General features: G+C 34.9%; 1 protein-coding gene across 9 annotated transcripts in view; it reads left to right on the top strand.

Annotated features, from left to right (window-relative positions):
- Nucleotides 1–17,621, top strand: part of PTPN13 (protein tyrosine phosphatase non-receptor type 13) — a 228,831-nt gene that overhangs the window by 942 nt on the left and 210,268 nt on the right. The gene's annotated exons all lie outside the window — the stretch shown is intronic.

The raw sequence follows: 17,621 nt of genomic DNA, 5'->3' as shown, positions 1-17,621 counted from the left end.
CCTGGAGCGGAGTTTACCTCTCAGAAAATGGGGCAATCGGGTTTGTTTTCAAGGCGGGGACCTAAACAAAATGTAGGACACCTGATCTGTGGGATGAAGGGCGCTGGTAACTAATTAGCAAGATTTTAAAATTTACATCTACAGAGTTTTACTAAACGTTGGGAAAATTTAGAAAAGTTGCTGTATTATGAAACAAGTGTTGGTATTTCCCCAAATTTGTGATGACCAGGTTGGCAGGATCAAAGTGAAAACTTGCTACCTGCTCACTGGTTGCTTCTGGGTGGTGCTTTGATAAACATTATTTCTCCTTTTAATATCATTAGCATTTTTATTCAGTTTATGCTTGTATTGATTCAGTGAGTTCATACAGAGGCGAACTAACTGCTTTATTAACCAACCCTAAATTTATTGTACTTTTTTATAATAACGTTGTGTTCTGACTTTGATGTCCTAGAGGCTTTGTATGCGTGGGAGAAAGGGTAGGATGGAAGCTGGAATTAAAACTAGAAAAGTATCTATGGTTAGTTATTAAGAAAAGGGTTTAATTTGTAGTGACTTTCACTTTTACAATTAGAGAATTATTTCTTTTACCATTGTGTACGTTTGTCTTTTGAATCGACATTTGCCCCACCAAAATTTTTACTTGCATGTAAAGCCTACTTAGTTTTTGGAGGGTGATTACTAGCATCCAAAAATATTTATAAGTAACTTTTCATGTCACAAGTAACACACACACATACACAAACTGTTAAAACCAATGTCAATTTAAAGGATGAATTTTGACACTATGATTGGGGTCAAAAGTTGTAGAACTTACATTATCTTTTTCTGGAGGCGTGCCTCAAATGCCGGAAGTGAGTGTGAGAATTGGCTAATCAGTTGTTTCTGGGTAGATAGGTGTCATTCTTTAAATGAATGGAGTTTATGTATCCTTTATTAAAAAAAAAAAACAGGTCAAATCCTTGCTTTATTCCACTTTTAATAGGCTAAGGACTGGATGGGGGAGTCTTGTAGTTTCTCTTGTATCAATTGAGTATATTTTTTTCTAGCTCATCTTCTTACCCAGCCTTAAACATACTGGGGAAAAAGGTTGCTGGGGATTAAGCTACTGCTGCTGTTTTCTCTTTGACAGAGTTTGTAATTTTTAAATAAATTATGAGACATGTTTTGTGGTATAATTAAGTAGTAATTAATACCATTTGAAATGGAAAAGAAACACTGCCATACGCCAAGCCAGTGCATTTAGGAGTTAATCCTGTCAACATATTCTTATTTTGGAACAGGCTTTGGAAGAAGTCTGTGCCATCAATTAGAACAGTGAGTTGAAGGTATTCTCCTTTCTGGCCTCTGCTGTAACCAAATGTGACTCATTTGAGTTAATGTCACTTTACAAGGTAGGGGCCTGAAAACGGAAGAAAGATCTTGAGTCTTGGGATAGAAGGATTAGTGCTGTTGGGAAGGGTGAGGGCCTCTGTTCTGGATTTACCTTCTTTTTTTTTTTTTCTCTGAGAAGTTTTCTGCCTTAATTTGAAAATTGAGGGAGCGCCCAGGTAGCTCAGTCAAACATCCAACTTCAGCTCAGATCATTGTCTTGTGGTTTGTGAGTTCAAGCCCTGCGTGGGGCTCTGTGCTGACAGCTTAGAGCTGGAGCCTGCTTCGGATTCTGTGTCTCTCTCTCTGCCCTTACCTTGCTCATGTTCTGTCTTTCTCTGTCAATAATAAATATTTTTTTAATTAAAAAAAAAACAAAAAAAAAAAGAAAAAGAAAATTAAGATGCATTGAACAACTCAGGAACCGAGTTTTTAAAACATTGTTTTAATGAGTAAATTAATGTAAGACTTTCAATGACCTAGGATAAAATAAGAGTTCCTTACTAACTGTAAATATGATCATATCAAAACTGTGGTCTGTAAACTGCTCTGTGAGGAGTTCCTGTAATCCTTGGAGTGGGGGAAAAAAGGATTACAGCCTTTTAAAAGTCTTTAAAATGAAATAAAATGATAAAAATGAAAAAATAAAATGAAAAACTCTTTAAAACCCCTATCTTATTCCTGTTTAGTGTCAGGCGCTGTGAATAAGCGTCTTGTTCTATCCTGTCCAAAGAATGTGTGACTATAGCTAATAGCTTATGAGACAGTAGGAGATCAGTTGTTTTAAGTTCTTAGGATAAGAGGCAGCAAGTCCTAAAAGGTCTAGTGTAGAGGCTGGTATAGATTTGAAGCATCGGCAAAGCTGTTTTCCCCAGGGTATCAGATACTTAGATAATGCGGGAACAGGGACTGGTTTAAGTACCTGTTTAAGTGTGTTTGCCTTCTCCTTTGCTCTACCACTGAATGCTGCTTTTTCTTTTTCTTTTCTTTCTTTTGTTTGATTCCAGTGTGAAAATTTACTGCAACAAACTTCCTCAGAGAGAACCCTCTAGTATAATATATAGAGTGTGGACTTTACTGTTTGATAAACGTGTCCAAATCCTAGAGAATATCTTTAAATTTACCTTCCACATCTGTAAATAAATTAATAATATCTGCCTCCCAGCATATGCTGAGGATGAAATTAATAATATACACAAAGGTGGCGAGGGCAAGTTGATACTCAATATTTAGTTTATTTCCTTCCTTTCTAATCTCTTTTACATAATTGAATAACATTCAGTAATCACAAAAATTTATGATTGTAAAACCCAAATCATTTATGAATGTTTAGAATGTTAAGCTCATATTTAGCCCTCAGGTGTTTTGACCTGTATATGGGTTGTTAAAGGCTGCCCTCTTTGCCTACCAGCAAAGAAATGTCTTCAGTCGCATATTGCATCTATGCATAATAAATAATTTCTCATTTTCTTTCTAGTTTAGTAATTCTCAACTCTGGCTGCATGTTAGAATCTCCTGGGTAGCTTAAAAAAATTTTTATGTCCAGGACTCCACCCAGACCAATTAAACCAGAAGCCTGGGGAGATGAGACCCAGGCATCCATATTTTTGGAAGTTTACTAAGAAATTACAACATGGAGCCAATTTGTGAACCAATATTCTAGTCCTCCCTAGAAGGTGAGTGTAGAAAATTTGATTCCCACAAATGCAACAACGTCTTTATGTTGTGTGGCATAGTCCTTTCCTCTTTATAAATCAGAAAAGTAAAAACAAAAAAACAAAACAAAACAAACCCAAAACATTTATGTTTCAGAAACATCTGTGTATATGTCTATCTACAGGATTTTTACTATTTGAATCAGAGTTTAAGGTACAAATCCCTCTACTTCCTTAGTGCTTCACTGTCCGATGTAGTAGTCCCAGCCATGTATCACTAAATTTAATTTAATTAGATGCAACTTAAGATTCAATTTCTCATTCCCACTAGTCACATTTTCAGTGCTCAGTAGTCACTTGTGGCTAGAAGCCACTATATTGGACAGCTCAGGTACAGGACATTTCTGTAATCACAAAATTCTGTGTTACCTGAAGGTTTTAAAAATTTTTAATTTTTATTGTAGTATAGTTTGATGCACACTACCTAGAGATTTTCAAATTTATATTCCATTTCTCATCATCTGAAATGGGTGTGTATATAAATATAGTCATTTCCTTCAGATTTATCATTTTAAATATGTTATTTTTGATACTTTTTTTCTAATAAGGAGAAATACTGCACGTTTGATGCTTATATTACGTCTTTTCTCAGTCTGCTATACCTAGTTGTAAGAGTTTCCTTTCCAAAGTTAACTGAGGGGTGGAACTTTAGTGTCCTTGTGTGTATTACTTGTATCAGTAAGTCCTGGATCAAACCGGTGGCTTAATTGCCCTTGTGTACTACAACAGTTTCAAATCTGAAAATAAAGTCCATCATTTCACCTGAAGTGTTGGAATTTGATTCAAGGATTTTCAAATCCTTGGTGAAGGTTTCTTTTTCTCTTTTAGATATGGAGACTCTTAGTTGTCATATAATATGATTGAATTTTCCAACAGAAAACCATCATATTAGTTTCAACATGAACATACAGAGGCATGAGAGATTTTATGTTTTTCCCATAAGGGAAAGCATCCCTTCAACAAAAATGAAGTTCTTAAACTATTTGAGGTGATTGGAAGCTAACACTGTGTCATGAATTTTAATGGTGTTTGCACTTGTTAACTACTGATGGGCAGCTTAGAAGAAACAGTAATGTTCCATCTCACCTGTCCTCCCCGCCTCCTTAATACATCTAAAAAAAAAAAAAAAATCAGTTTTCTTTATTGCTTTAGTGTGTAAGTAGGCAAGGAATCAAATTATTTTCTTTCTTTTTTTTTTTAAGTTTTTTTTTTTTTTTTAATGTTTGTTTATTTTTGAGAGAGAGACAGAGACAGAGACAGAGCACAAGCAGGGGAGGGGCAGAGAGAGAGGGAGACACAGAATCTGAAGCAGGCTCCAGGCTCCAAACTGTCGGCACAGAGCCCCATGCGGGGCTGGAACTCATGAACTGCAAGATAATGACCTGAGCCAAAGTTAGACACTTAACCTGAGCCACCCAGGTGCCCCCAAATTATTTTCAATTAAAAGTATTCTTTTTTTTTTTTTTTTCTCCTGCAGGTAGATGGTACTTTTGTTTTTTTATAAACACATGCTTTTTTACCTACTCAGATCAGACAAGTTGCATCCAGAACATTGAGAGTTATTTTGTTGAAAGGATGCCTGGTGGAATATTTTGTATACAATATCATTTTAATGCTTTTCCACTTAGATCTTTTTTTTTTATGTTCATTTTTGAGAGAAAGAAAGCAGGAGCCAGAGAGGGTGGGAGAGAGTTGGAGCAACAGATGATCTGAAATGGACTCTGCGCTGATAGCAGAGAGCCCAATGTGGGGCTTGATCTCACGAACCAAGATCTTGACCTGAGCCAAAGTCTGTTGCTTAACTGACTGAGCCACCAAGGTGCCTTTCCCCTTAGTTCTAATGTAGCCTGTGGAACAAAAATGAAACATTCTTGTTGAATACCTTAAATTAAGGTTACAGTGACTATATAACCTGAGAATGTGGTAGAAATATTCAAACTTGGTGTTTTTTGTCTGCTTCTTTTTTTTTTTTTTTTTGGAAGAAAGATAAAGCCTGGGAATTTTTTTAAATAAGGGAGCCTTTTTAAGAAATTTAGTTTTTGTCAGTACTGCTAAGTATTACTTATGCACTTTTTCTAGAGAAGTATAGTTTTTAAACTAAACATATAAACTATGAGGAGATGAATATTTTAGGTCTTAGGGCAATCGGATATATCTTCTGGAGAATATAACATAATTCAGTTTTGAAGTAAAAATAAATAAGTATTTTGGTACAGAAATTTCCCTTATTGTAAGGTTTTGATTTATTCTCAATGTCTTTCATATTCTTGTGCTGAGGTGTAATTTTATGGAATTATTTGAGCATAGTATTAATTCATCCTTCACACAATCTGTTTTAATTTAATTCTGATGTTAGTGTCTATACTTAGTTTAAGGAATGAGCTTCAGGCAATGATTCAAATATAATGTATTTCAGTTTTCTGAGTGCTGTGTGAAATTTACCAAGGCTAAATTGAATTATAGCTGCACTCCATGAAAGCTTGAATAGGTGTTTTGTTAAAACAGAATACAAAACAAAACCCTGAAAATTAAAAATATATGTATATGTAATAAATATAATAGAAACTTTAGTTCAAGAATGTTCAGTTGTCAAATCTAAGCTAGGTAAAACTGTATTGTAGGTATGTACCATTCAGTTGAGTTCAATCAGAACTTCAAAATTCTGGCTCTACTTTGAGGTGTATACAAATGAATAGCAAATTGGAAATGTGTTATTACATAGTACCCAGCAATACTGTTACTTTAGTTATAATTCAACTGGACATATTCTCCAACACTCATATGATATAGTTCCTCAAGTTACAATGAGAAATCTAGACTCTTCTCCATTATTAAAATTTACTAGGAGTTTCCTTTAATTTTTAAGTAAAAAAATATTTTAATGTGGTCACATAATATATCATACTCATTGTGTAACTGAAGACCAAACTGAGCTATGTCTTTAAAGTAAGATTTTATCTGAATCTTTCTCAGTGTTTATGTTAGTACACCAAGACTTCTAACTTCAAAGGGATTTTAAGATTGTATTGAGATACTAAGATTTAATTGAAAAATGAGTAATACTGTTCTTCTGGATAGATACTAAAGAATCACTTTTAGTGAGCCAAGCTAGCTGAGTGTTTTTCTAGTACCAGTATTGATGAATCTGGACCAATCTGACCACATTCAGATGGGATGCCCAGCTCCCTTTTTAATTGTTCTTTATTCAGTAAATATATATTGAATTCCTATTTTCTGCCAGACCCTCTGCAAGGCACTGGTGGTACACAGAAAGGACACATTTCTAAGACAGCAGATAAATGGAGTAGTCTCTGGCCACGTAGCTTTAATTACTCGAATTCATGCCACTGAGTCCATCTAGTGACAGGATATACTGACATAGAACAGCTGTGAAGATAAAATTAAATGACATGTAAAATTGCCTTATAAAATCCCATAGACACATGTATACCTATTTAAGTATGTATGAATTGTTTTTAGATGCTACTGTGCATGATGTTGACCACTTCTGCTTGATTTAGAGAGACAGAATAGCATGGTATAGCATAGATTCTGGAGCTAGACTGCTTGGGGTTTGATTTCTGACTATGATTTAGTTTGTGTAAGTTTTTTTTTTTTTAATTAAAAATTTTTTTAAACTTTATTTATTTTGAAAGAGAGAGAGCGAGCACGAGCAGGGGAGGGGCAGAGATAGAGGGAGAGAGAGAATCCCAAGCAGGCTCTGTGCTGTCAGCACAGAAACAGACGTGGGGCTCGAACTCACAAACCGTGAAATCATGACCTTAGCCAAAATCCAGAGTCGGATGCTTAACCAACTGAGGCACCCAGGCACCCCTGTGTAAGTTTCTTAACCTTATTGTCCTTTAGTTTCCTCATCTGCAAAATGAGGATGATGATCAGGCCTCTTTCATGGGATTGTTGTAAGGACTAAATGAGTTCGTACATGTAAGCACTTAAAGCAGTGCCCATTGCATACTAATGGGCATACTTTTGATTTATCACAGTTTGTTTTTCGGGGTTTTTTTGTTTGTTTGTTTTTTAGCACTGGGTAAAGGTAACGTGTGAACTTAAATATGCTTTTTTGTTTCAAATTTTATGGCCCTACTTTGTTCCTTGGACTACATGTTTCTTCCACTCATTGTTTGGGCTCATTGGTATATATAATGTGTGCCTGATTTTTACACAGTTAGTGGAACTTATAAATGTCATTCTTTTCAAACTACTCATTTTTAGAACAATATATCTCCTATTTTGAGTTACTTTTAAAGTGTATAGTGTGTTGTTTTTAACTTTTTTTTTAAATGTTTATGTATTTTTGAGAGTGCATGAGCAAGTGGGGAAGGGGCAGAGTGAAAGGGAGACCAAGGATCCAAAGTGGGCTCTGCGCTGTCAGCAGAGAGCCAGATGCAGGACTCAAACCCTCGAACCCTGAAATCATGACCTGAGCTGAAGTCAGATGCTTAACCAGCTGAGCCACCCAGGTGCCCCTAAAACTATGGCATGTTTCTTTGAATCTCCTTTTTAGTGGCACATCTCTTTAAGAGTATTTTGATTCAGTTTAATAATAGATTTATTCTTATTTTAGAAAGGTGAGCATGTAAGGAGGATAATTTGAATTAAAATGAAAAATGCTTATAAAATAAGGAGTGATTTTTAAAATATGGCTCCAAGCATAATTAGAAAAGAGAGTCCCAAAAATGTTTCTGATATCATTATGTTTGAGGACAAGTGTATGTATCTTTCCAAAATATCTATTTTCAAAGATAACACTCTCAGATATATAAATTCTAGTATAGTTAAATGTACATGTTCACAGTCTCACAAACAGTTATTACCTAATACTCGCAAATCTTGTGTGTCCTCTGGAAGTGTTGTGTAGCATAACCTAAAATTCTTTAGAATGTGTTTGTGGGCATACTTCCCCACTAATCCTGTGAACGCTTTTAGAACTTTTAATATACTGATATACCTTATGAATCTCCCAGATGATGTCATATGTATAATTTTTCATTTATTTGGCAATAACTACAGAATTTATAGTACATGTCTTAGCATCACTCATAATAGAGGCACTGATTTGGGAGAAATGCTGCCTGAGGTATTCTTTGTGTTTGTCCTATCCAAGACCACTGCAATGAATTACTTGTTCTGCTTTTTCTAATTAGAAGTTTCATTGCATTGCTAGTACAAGAGACCTGAATACAGTGTACAGTGTAGGATGGCCTAAAGAAGGGAGGGACTTACTTTTCTCTAACATATCACGAAATCCAGCCATAATATTCCAGAGTAAGTATGGCACTTTCAAGACATAGCATTGAACCCAGACATCTTTTTTCTTCTCCACCTCCTTGGTGCATGGCTTTCATCTCAAGATGGCCTGTGGTCACAAAATGACTGCCAGCATTCTACTCAAAATGCACTGTGTTTCCAGGCAGACAGAATACAGAAGAAATGGCAAAAAAAGGTGTGCCTTCCCGATGAGTCAGATTCTTTCAAAAGTTTTCTTGAAAGCCCTACCCAGTGGCTTCTGTTTATATTGGCCACCCCTACTTGTGAGGGAAGCCGGGGATTCAAGTTTTTTGCTGGATACTTGGCTATTCCAAAACTAATTAAGGAAACTAGATATTGGGGATTCAATTATTGTTCTTGCCTGAGTTCCTAACATCTGATGTCCATTTGTTTCCAGTTTAGTGGAATTTCGTTGAAGTATACATAGATAAATTATAGACCATATGCCAGCTTTTGTGGGGGCATGGATGGGGACTTGGTTTTATTGACTTACCGGTTGATATCTAACACATAAATAATGCTAATTAAAGTGTCTTGACCCAGAGGATATTTAAGAAACTCTATTTACTGTCTGTGCAGGCTGGATCACGGCCATTAAGATTATTTGGTACTTTTATACTTTGTATTGTTTGATATTTAATTCCTTGTGATAATATGTCTTCATTCATACGACTTTTAAAAATCAGTATTTGACCTACCATTGAAATTTTAAATTGAGTTATTGTTAATCTTTAGCAAAACAAAATTAATGTATTTGTATTCATTTTTAAGTGTTCAGCTTTTGTGAAAACTATAACTAGTGTCATTTATTTATTCACATCCAGACATAATTAGGTGGTATAGTGTAGTAGAAAGAGCACATAATTTAAATTTAGATAGTCTTTGTTTTGTATTTAGCTCTTTTAGTAATTAGAGTTGTTTTGGATAAGACATTTAATCTTGGATCTGATCCATAAGATGGAAATAGTAATATCTATCTCACAAGGTTTTGTGCATTTTTTCCTGAGTTATTGCACATACAGGTTATTGCCCACTGATTCACTTTACAAAAATTCTTTACCTTTCACTTCCCTCTTCAGCTGTGTATATATTGGAGGAAATAGCAGCCAGACATATGATGAATAATCATTAGACAAAAACATAGTTTATCTCTTTATCACCCAAATTTTAGCCTCTCTAATATACATTGTCTTGATTATGTCATTGACTATGACTTGGATATCAGATTGGTTTTTATGTATGATCTTTTTAGACATGGTAGCTACATATAGGTCATGTTAAGACAAAAATAGTTGATATTTTAAAGGAAATAAAATGGGCAAATCTGCCATATCCCTTTGAATATGTGGAAAATTTGGAAGCTGGTTGAAAAGAATATCCACAGGATTATCTGACTATAGTTAAAATAGTAACAATTAGAGCTTAGTTTTTTTTAGGAGGGGGTTAGAAATGTTTTATAAGTAGTATAAATTTATTTTTGTCTTGAATGTCTTTTGTTTCTTGTCTAAACGAATTATACAGTTGTAAAGTATTTACTCTGTGTTCAGAATTTTTTTCTGTATTTTTGATAAATACTGAAAAATGAAAGGAAAATGGTTCTTACCAAAATACCTAAAATCTACATTAAAAAAATGTATGTAGGAAACCATTATATTATAAAACACTGAATAAGTGCAATAAAAGTTTTAAGGAAGAAAGTGTGGCATGATTCACTCAGGGTTCACTTGGGGGCCAGAGCCTGAGCTGGTTGGAAGACGTTAGTAGATAGGTATCTGGGAATGAGGATTGTGAATCAACAGAATAGAAGATTTGAGTGAGTGAATTCAGGAGAGAGGAAATGTTTAAAAAGTGCTGAAGATGGCATGTGAAAGTGAGAAAAGTATGGGGTTGGGGAAGGAAGTGTCTAAAGAATAAAAGAGCTAGGAAAGTGTAATGTTGAAGAAAAGTGCATTAGGGGAGTCTGTCAAGGGAGTACGTGACTAATAGTGCCAGATGCCACAGGGATCCAAAGAAAGATGACTGAAGAAAAGCAAAAGAAAAAGAATGGTATGATCAGCTGAATATTATTACCTTCAAAGGAAGCATTTTACTATACTGATAAGAAGGGGAGGGAATAGCAAGGAAATTAAAATGGAGGATAGCATTTGGTGGCAAAACAGATGAGATTTGGATGATATAAGAGATTTCATAGGTAAGAAAAAAATTTAGTTGCAGGATTGAAGATGGTAAAAGAACAGATTCTGTAAGATTAAGTGATTTAAAATACCAGAAAGGGTGAAACAGTAATTTCCTCTGGATGGGAAGGAATGAGCCCTAGGTAGAATTGTTAGCATTAGTCATAAGGAGAGTGATTTTTCTGTAAGATTGAAGGGAAGGCTATGAAGATAGATGTGGGCCTATTGATGAATAGAAATGAAAATAAGGTTGTGTAGGAGATGTCACACTTAACGCTGTTATCTTCAGGAAGTGCTGTCAGAGGCAAGGTTACCTGTTTTTAAGTATGATTTGGGTAGTGGTGAAGAATTGGAGATTTGAGGAGAGAGGTAAAGGTTAGAAATCACGGTTAGGAAAGTGATGGGAGATTGATAAAGGACTTATAGGTCTTATCAGTTTAAAGTTGAATAATTTGAACAGTGATGGGCTAAATCTGCAGAAAATGGAAAGTAATGATAGGTATTAATGTAGTCTGTGATGTTCAACTAGAATATGAGACTTAGAATAATGAGGAAACCTCACCGAGGCTGGGAAGATTGGGTCAAATGGGAAGTAATTTTTTATCAGCTCTTACTGAGCTTGCTCAATGAGTCAACTATTGATTGATTGGAAGGTATTTATCATTTGCTATCTGCCACTTTAACCAAATAAGCTGACAAAGGATATTAACTCTGTAACGTGTGATTTTCAATTGAAAGTGCTATGTAGACTAGTTACTGCTTGATTTGCTAAATCTGAGATTGGGGATTATATTTAAAATGAACTATCTCAGCTATAAATTCAAAAAAAGTGTTTAAATAAGAATCCATTTCTGTTGTTTAGTATTCTGCTATAATAGTTGGATTATTTTTTTGCCACTAGTGTGACTTTCCTGTCAGCTTGTATACTTAATTATTATGATGATAGTTACCAATAGGATTCAAAACTTAAAATTATTTAGAAATGTCTGCAGATTGCTTTGGCTATAAGAGATTTTTTAATCCTCTTCTTAGAAGTTAGCATTATCATTGGCAGATATCAACCCCTAAAAAGTTTAGCAATAGACTCTTCTTTCCATTTTCAATACAAGTAAATGTTTTATCTGCTATATCAAGTGTGATGTAGGAAATGCAATTCAAAAATGTATTTAGTATTTTACCAACTCAGAACTTTATTCTTTAATTTCTGAAACAACATATTACTAAAACTCTTGGCTATTTCCAAATAGTTGGTTGATTGCCTAAAGTCACCTAGTTGATTGTTAAGTAATAGCAAAATTTGGTGTAGGCCTCTAAAAATAGTGTCTTAGCTGGCCAAATCATTTAAAGGATTAATTGTCATTGCCTTGATTAATAAAGTGTACATAGTGATGGCTGGCGCCTTTTCCTTTTCTGTGCTTTTTATAAGCTACCAAATAGTTCTAAGGGGAAAAAAAGCTAGAATTAATATTACTCTAGCTTATAAATTAGTTCACTAGATGCTAGTTCACTTAGCACCCTTGTAAGTATATTTGACCTTTAGTTATGTGAAAAAGTCTTAATCAAGAATTTATTCTGTCTGAAGAGAAATAGTTTCAATAACGTATGATATAAACAGTGAAATTCATTTCTTACGATGCCATTAAAACTATTATTTAATCTTTAAAAAATTATTTAAATCCTCTTTATTACCCTAATGACAGACATTACAAAAATTTTCATATCTTTATTTTTTTTTATTTTTTAAATGTTTTATTTTATTTTTTGAGAGAAAGAGAGAGTGAGGGAAGGGGCAGAGAAAGAGCAAGACACAGAATCTGAAACAGGCTTCAGGCTCTGACCTGTCAGCACAGAGCCGATGTGAGGCTCGAACCTATGAACCGTGAGATCATGACCCAAGCCACAGTTGGACGCCCAACCAACTGAGCCACCTCCTATCTCTCTTTTTGACAATTAGCTTTTTAGACTGAACAATATTTTTAAAACTAACTATATAATTTAGCAGTATGTAAATATGCATCTGTGCCATCATAATCTAGAGATTAAGCCAATAATTGATACACAGACCACACACATATATATTTATGATGTCTTTGAAACCACCTAAACATTGAACATTAAAAATGTTTAAATGACAAGATGCTGTTTGTGTGTGTATTTACTATGTGCTAGGCACAATTTTAAGAATTTGACACATAGAATATTATTTATTTTGACTATAATCCCATGAAATGTGTGCTATTATTCTTATGTTATAGATGAGAAAACTAAGGCTTTAATGAGCTGTCATAGGTCACACAGCTTGTTGGTAGTGGAGCAGGGATTTGAATCTGTGTCTGACTCCAAAGTTAGTGATCTTAACCATAGCTTCTCATGTGAATAGAATCTTTTAAAATGAGCAATATCAAGAAGGGGCAAAAAAATTATCTCAGTTTGCATAGAAAATGTATAGAAAACTCCACAGTCTGTGTTGGAATCTAAATTTATGAAATTGTGAGCTTTTCAATAACTGTTCTTGCAATGGTAGTATATTTTCCTTTCAGCTTTTTTCCCCTGAAGGTCTCCTTCTAACCTGTGGTCTTCATAGCATCAAGTTCCTGTCAACTGTTATGTAAAGATAATAAAGCATCCTTTCGAAAATCTTTAAAAACTGCTTACATGCTCATCACAGCATTATTTGTAATGTTATAAAATTGGAAACAACATAAGTAGCTTACAGACGAGGAATGAAGTATTCTAAATCCTTACAATGGAATTTTGTGATCATCAAAAATTAGGTTGGTAAGAGGTTGTTTATAACATACAAATATGTTAGATAGAAAAAAGATAAAACTTAGTAAATCATAAGTATGGCTGTAATTTTTGTTTTGCTTTATTTTTTATGAAAACTTTTTTTCTTACATCATTGAGAGAATATGCATTGCTCATTAAATGAAAAGAATGACAAAGCTAGAACAAGCAATCCTAAAATTCATATGGAACCACAAGAGGCCCCGAATAGCCAAAGTAATTTTGAAGAAGAAGACCAAAGCAGGAGGCATCACAATCCCAGACTTTAGCCTCTACTACAAAGCTGTAATCATCAAGGCAGCATGGTATTGGCACAAAAACAGACACATAGACCAATGGAATAGAATAGAAACCCCGGAACTAGACCCACAAAAGTATGGCCAACTAATTTTTGACAAAGCAGGAAAGAATATCCAATGGAAAAAAGACAGTCTCTTTAACCAATGGTGCTAAGAGAACTGGACAGCAACATGCAGAAGAATGAAACTAGACCACTTTCTGACACCATTCACAAAAATAAACTCAAAATGGATAAAGGACCTGAATGTGAGACAGGAAACCATCAAAACCCTAGAGGAGAAAGCAGGAAAAGACCTCTCTGACCTCAGCCGCAGCAATTTCTTACTTGATACATCCCCAAAGGCAAGGGAATTAAAAGCAAAAATGAACTATTGGGACCTCATGAAGATAAAAAGCTTCTGCACAGCAAAGGAAACAATCAACAAAACTAAAAGGCAACCAACGGAATGGGAAAAGATATTTGGAAATGACATATCGGACAAAGGGCTAGTATCCAAAATCTATAAAGAGCTCACCAAACTCCACACCCAAAAAACAAATAATCCAGTGAAGAAATGGGCAGAAAACATGAATAGACACTTCTCTAAAGAAGACATCCGGATGGCCAACAGGCACATGAAAAGATGCTCAACGTCGCTCCTCATCAGGGAACTACAAATCAAAACCACACTCAGATATCACCTCACGCCAGTCAGAGTGGCCGAAATGAACAAATCAGGAGACTATAGATGCTGGAGAGGATGTGGAGAAACGGGAACCCTCTTGCACTGTTGGTGGGAATGCAAACTGGTGCAGCCACTCTGGAAAACAGTGTGAAGTTTCCTCAAAAAATTAAAATTAGACCTACCCTATGACCCAGCAGTAGCACTGCTAGGAATTTACCCAAGGGATACAGGAGTACTGATGCATAGGGGCACTTGTACCCCAATGTTTATAGCAGCACTCTCAACAATGGCCAAATTGTGGAAAGAGCCTAAATGTCCATCAACTGATGAATGGATAAAGAAATTGTGGTTTATATACACAATGGAATACTACGTGGCAATGAGAAAGAATGAAATATGGCCCTTTGTAGCAACGTGGATGGAACTGGAGAGTGTGATGCTAAGTGAAATAAGCCATACATACAGAGAAAGACAGATACCATATGTTTTCACTCTTATGTGGATGCTGAGAAACTTAACAGAAACCCATGGGGGAGGGGAAGGAAAAAAAAAAAAAGGTTAGAGTGGGAGAGAACCAAAGCATTAAGAGACTCTCAAAAACTGAGAACAAACTGAGGGTTGATGGGGGGTGGGAGGGTGGGAGGGTAGGTGATGCGCATTGAAGAGGGCATGTTTTGGGATGAGCACTGGGTGTTGTATGGAAACCAATTTGACAATAAATTTCATATATTAAAAAAAATGAAAAATTAATCTATTTTTTTTAGTCTTTGTGTATTTAAAATTATTAAAAATTGTTTTAAAATGCATTTAATATAATCTTTAATAGGTTGGTCTAAAATAAAGCCTCTTTTTCTGAGATATAGATGGTTTTATTTATTTTAGTATTTTTTAAAGTTTTAATTTAAATTCCAATTAGCATACTGTGTTGTGTTATTTTCAGGTGTACAACACAGTGATTCCAAACTTCCATACAACATCCAGTGCTCATCACAAGTGCACTCCTTAATCCCTATCACCTATTTAACACATCTCCCCATCAACCTCCCCTCTGGTAACCATCACATTGTTCTCTGTAATTAAGCGTCTGGCGCCCGCCTGGGTGGCTCAGTCAGTTAGGTGTCCAACTCTCGATTTTGGCTCAGGTCATGATCTCACATTTGTGAGATTGAGCCCTACATCGGGCTCTGCACTGGGCATGGAGCCTGCTTGAGATTCTCTCTTCCTCTGCACCTGCCCTGCTTTGCTCTCTCACTTTCAAAACCAAACAAACAAAAGTTTCTTGATTTGCCTTTCTTCCTCTTTTTTCCCCCCTTTGCTAGTTTTTCTTTTAAACTCCACATGTGAGTGAAATCAAATGGTATTTGTCTTTCTGTGACTTATTTTGCTTAGGATTATACTCTCTAGCTCCATCCATGTTGTTGCAGATGGCAAGATTTCATTCTCTTTTATGGCTGAGTAATATTCCTGTGTGTTTGTATGTATCACATCTTCTTTATCAGTCATTGGACACTGGGCTATTGCTCTGTCTATAATTTGGCTATTGTATATAATCCAGCTGTAAACATCAGTATGCATGTATCCCTTTAAATTAGTAGTTTCGTATTCTTTGGGTGAATACAGATAGAATACAAATATGAAAATTTTAATTCTAGAAAAGACCAGAAAGAAACAAAAATCCTCCAAATGGTGATATGTAAGGGAAAACCAACCTGTTTTAGGAGTTCAAAGATTAGGTTGTGAGGAGCTTATGACATATAGAAATGTTCTGTTGAGAAACAGATTCTATTTTACCTGAAGATTTTTCTTTTAAATATGGAAGAGGCTTATAATGCATTGAGTTCTCTTATCCAATACTTCAGACAACTAGTAAATGTATTTGAGGCTGGGTTATTGTTTTACAAGAATATTTATTTAATAAAGATAATACACACTTATTAAGTGTACTGTTTAATGTAGTAAAAATTTAATTCCTTAAAGCAACCTTAAAATAGATACTATTGTTATTTTCATTTTTATAGGTAAGGAAGCAGAGATAGACATTTGCCTAAAGTAATATAGGTGGTTAAGTGGGAGAGCCAGCATTATGAATCTCTTCAGTCTGCTCCCTTAAGCCTGTTTTCATTTTTTAAAAATGTCTACTTATTTATTTTGAGAGAGAGAGAGAGAGTGCGTGCATGCAGGGAGAGGCAGAGAGAGCGGGAGAGAATCCCAAGCAGCCTTCACACTGTCATTGCAGAGCCCCATATGGGGCTTGATCTCACGAACCATGAGATCATGACCTGAGCCGAAATCAGGAGTCAGACGCTTAACCTACTGAGCCACGCAGCCTCCCCATGTTTACATTTTAATAGTGAGAATCATTTATAACTTAGTTCAGGGTTAGAAGTAATGATCTTATTAAGGTATGGTCATTAAGAATACTTTGACCAACTTGCCATTCCATTCTTAGTGCATTTAAAAATTGTTCTTTGATTTGTTGACAACTGTTACTTACAGAGTCCCGAACTGTTGGTGACTGCTAACAAAGTTTCTTTTCTTCTCCTTTGAATCAGCTCTTTCAGTAGGCCTGCATGCTTTGTATGTGGCAGTGTAAAAAATATCTGATAGGAGAACTCCAAAAAGGTTTAGTTTATCATGTGGTTTTAAAATTCATTCACAATATTATTGGCTGACGATTATTCTTATTTAGAGAAGTAGAATTTGTAAAGTATTTTGTGATATAAAATTAAAATCACTTACTAACCCTTCCCCTTAATTGCCTTCACATACTTTTGTTTTCTTTCTTTCTTTCTTTCTTTCTTTCTTTTTTTTTTTTTTTGGCACGTAAAAGTTGTATACTGTTCTCACACAATTAGTTTCGGTGATCATGTAGTTCTTTTGTTAAGTAAACAGTTTTGTTGCCCTATGAAGGGGTTGAGTTGTCTAGACTTTAATTATTATTGCAGATAAAGTTTGCTTTCTTAATTTTTAGAATAGATAAAACATATATATTGTATAAGATTTAAAGGTACAAAGATTGAAGAGAAGTCAGCTTTCTATTCCTATCTTCAGGTGCCTTCCCTGGGGTGCTCTGCTGTGTTCTTCATTTTCAGTAGTGTCTCCAAAGCCAGGAGGAAACACTGAGTGATGTGCCAAACTGTTTTAGTCTTTCTTAATGTGAAACATGTACCATTTCAATATGGTACACATTTCTTGAAAAGAATTTATACAAATAAAATTTTCCTTTTTTATATATTAAATAGTGTGTCTTCATTTTTTTTTTGCTTTTCTTTTTTTCTCTCAAGTTATGTTATCAGTCAACATTTCTCATTCTTTTGGCC

The sequence above is a fragment of the Herpailurus yagouaroundi genome, unplaced genomic scaffold (genome assembly GCF_014898765.1).
Source record: "Herpailurus yagouaroundi ecotype Mexico unplaced genomic scaffold, PumYag 28, whole genome shotgun sequence".
NCBI classification, from domain to species: domain Eukaryota; kingdom Metazoa; phylum Chordata; class Mammalia; order Carnivora; family Felidae; genus Herpailurus; species Herpailurus yagouaroundi.
The sequence above is the reverse complement of the archived record's forward strand: the minus strand, read 5'-3'. Positions and strand labels throughout refer to the sequence as shown.